The following is a 3608-nucleotide window of genomic DNA, read 5'->3' on the forward strand; positions in this document are numbered from 1 at the left end:
TAAATATATATATTTACACATGCATACTTCCTACTTTAACGTACTGTGAGGAGTTATGAGCCAGCCCAACAGAACCCTCCCACCTCCTCCCCCCGTCCCCCCCGGGCCCTGCCACCTTCCACTTTTAGGAAACTTGCTGTTTGTTCAAACCGGTTTTCACCACGAGATCAGAACTAAAAACTCTTTATTTCCCTGATCCACAAACCTGCTTCTTTCACGGCTCTAAGGTTTTGCATTTTTGATAGCACTTAAATTTTGTTCTCCCTTTGCAATCGAGGCAGATGTTTGCCTCTTTCTCTCGCCCCCTCCCTTTTGTCCGTTTAACACTCAAGCAATAATTTTAGTCCCAAACTAAGCGTTGCTGTTTCTCGTCCCTCCCCGCTCCGGGTCGTTAACCAGGTTAGTTAACCTCTGCACAGATGTGCGTCTCACAAACTGCTCTGCTTCAAAGTTCCTCCACCTCATATTTATCTCCCTTTTATTTCTCAGATGGATGATTGTTATTTTTATATATATAAATATATATAAATAAACATATATGTATTCTGTTGATATAATTGTTAGTATTGATACTATTCTTAGCCTCCTTGTTTTCAGATTTCAGCATGGTTTCTTTCACAGAACGAAAAGCTATTTTTCTTTCTTTTTTTTTGGCAAAGTTGTTGATAATTTCTCAGCTTTTGTTAAAGTTAGCATGATAAATATGGGTGTTTTTATTCTAGGATTCAGTCGTTTCTCTGTGTGTGTGTGTGTGTGTGTGTCGGCCTTCGTTTTTAAAGATGGCTGAATGAATGTAAAAGACGTTGACCTTAAAGTTGGCTGGTGTTGTCCGATACTGAGGTTAGACCAAACGATTCACATCAGAGCTGATTATATTGGTAACAACAGAGATGTTTATATTGTTCCTTTTTCTACAGTATTTTTCCTACACACGAGCAAACGATGTATATTAAAGGCAGAACAGCTCCGGAGGACGGAGTTTTCCAGGGATTTGTGGGAAATCAGCAGCACCCAAACCTTTGTGGGCATTAATGTCATCATCACATCCTCCTGTTTGTGCTGTTCATTTAAGACAGAAGAAGAAGACGTGGACCGTTTGAGTCCACGGTGAAGAATGTATCCTTAGCACCTTTTTTAAGAAAAATAAGTTTGAAAAGAAAACTTAAACTTCTTGGCACATTAGCTTTCTGTCGGACAATCAAACTTTTTCTGTTTCTGACGTTACGATGACGGGAGGGAAATCTATAGCTGGTTGTTTTTGTGAATGAGTGAGTGATGAATTCATGCGGCTGTGGCCCTGAACCCGAGGGATGCAAACCGGGAAGCTTTGGTTGGATCTGTGGTGCCGAGGCGGGTGTATGGAAGTCCAGATGTGTCAAAATTACACTTTTTATCCCCCCTACATGTATTTAAATCAACCCTAAGCTCATGAATTCATCTGGTGATCTCCAACACATCTCTCAGAAATCTGCTGAAAAAGTTACAATTTTACATCGGTTCAATAGAAAAACTGCAGCGCGTGTAAGGAATTAGAAAATAAATGTTCAACAGTGAAACTTATCAACAGGTTTTTCATCATTTAAGTGAAAATTTGTTTTGTTAATTCATTTTTATCCAGCATGGTTATAAAAATGATAGAAAAATGTGTAAAATACAGAGCTATTACCTTTTTCTTTTTACATTTTGTGTTCATATTCCAAACAAATCAGTTTTTATTCATTGTTGGGAACGACCTCCGTATATCTGTAACCTTCGTTTAGTTTTGGTTCTGATTTGTTATTTAACTCAGACAGCGTTATAGTTTTTATTTTTTCTTTGCATTTGACATGTTTCAAATTGTCAGGTTAAAAAAAAAAAAACATCAAATACTTTAGCTTTGTCTTTAATTTGCTGAAGTTTGATTCATTAAAAGACGTTTATTTATTTGTTGCACCTCTGGACTTCCATATGCATCACCACCAGCTGAGTTTAATCAGATTTTTGGTCCTTTAAAGGTAAAAAAATCAGATATTCCAGCCTTGGACTGTAGAGCTCCATGGATCCGATCCAAAGGTGTGAGATGAAATCCGTTCTGTCGTCACGTCGGCTGCAGAGCAAACAGGGTCTGATGCCTCCCAAATCTTTTTTATGTAAACTGTACCATAGAAATATAGGAAAAAGCCAATATTTAATCCATGAAATCCCAAACGTACCTCACTGTCGAGTGCTTTCACTACCTCACCTGGAAATGTTGACCATAACTCGGAGTCCAGTGCCTTGAATTCACTGACTGTTCCCCTGGATTTTACTCCTTCTAATCGGATTTTTACGTCTTATTTCGGACGACAGACTCGTAACCATTGTATTCATGGCAACACCAACAGATCGTTTCAGAGTGTAAAAAAGTTTCAGCTGTGAGGAGTAACTGTTTGTCACAACATTTATCTGCTGTTCAGCCCGAAAACCTGTCTCTGTAATTTTTAGTGTCTAATAAAAACCCTCATTCTTTTCTTTCCGTCTTCTTCTTCTTCTTCGCTCAGATGTTTTTGCATCATCAGGTCAAAACTACTAATTTAAAAACAAAGTCGAAGCAGGTTTAATGGAGACATCATCATCTTTATTGTCACGATACAAAAGTGGTTTCCAGAACAGTGGAGCACCGTTACCAGCCAGTGGGACAAATTATTTCCCTGCGAAGGCCAGGACCGAGAACCGAGCGGTGCAGGGATCACAGACGAGACACGACGACTGAAACCACGAAGCAAACTCACGAAAACTGAGCGGCTCGTCCTCGTGGCGCAGGACGCCGCTCAGCCTGAAGGTGCAAATCGAATCACGAGTGGAAATGTAACACTGGACACACACACACACTGTTCACATTATTTATAAAAGTGAAAAAGCTCTGTCTCGTCCTCCTCGTTTGGCTCATGAACCACGTCCCGCCACCAGGGGGCGCCGTGCGAACACGAGGAGCCGGCTCAGGACGGCGGCGTGCACGTTTCTCACGCCGTGCACGCCGCGATCTAATACAAACGTTCAGATTAAAGCAAGAAAAACCTCCACTTCAGTCCGACAATTTAGTTTTTCTTTCTTTACTAAAGAAACAAAAAAAAAAACACTGAAAGTTTTGATCCCAACGTTTCAGAAAACGAGTTAATCTGATGAGTCATGATTTGGCACAGTTATGTGCAGTTTCCTGTGTTTGGACACCTTTGGCTTATTTTAATAAAGAAAAAGTTTTCTGCTTCAACGAGAGGTGATCTGAGAGTGGAACACGACTCGCTTCACGTGAGAAAAAAAAGACACAGGAAAACTCAGAAATGGGCCACGGCTGGAGTTTCAATCCCCTCTGGCCCTCCGTCTGCGTCAGAGCTCCTGATCTGAACTTTAGAAAACAAGATGGATCTGATGGACCTGATGGATCTGATGGATCTGATGGACCTGATGAACCTGATGGATCTGATGGACCTGATGGATCTGATGTATCTGATGGACCTGATGGACCTGATGGATCTGATGGACCTGATGAACCTGATGGATCTGATGGACCTGATGGACCTGATGGATCTGATGGACCTGATGGATCTGATGGATCTGATGGACCTGATGGATCTGGTGGATCTGATGGA

Source organism: Kryptolebias marmoratus, linkage group LG12, assembly GCF_001649575.2.
Source record: "Kryptolebias marmoratus isolate JLee-2015 linkage group LG12, ASM164957v2, whole genome shotgun sequence".
Taxonomy (NCBI): Eukaryota; Metazoa; Chordata; class Actinopteri; order Cyprinodontiformes; family Rivulidae; genus Kryptolebias; species Kryptolebias marmoratus.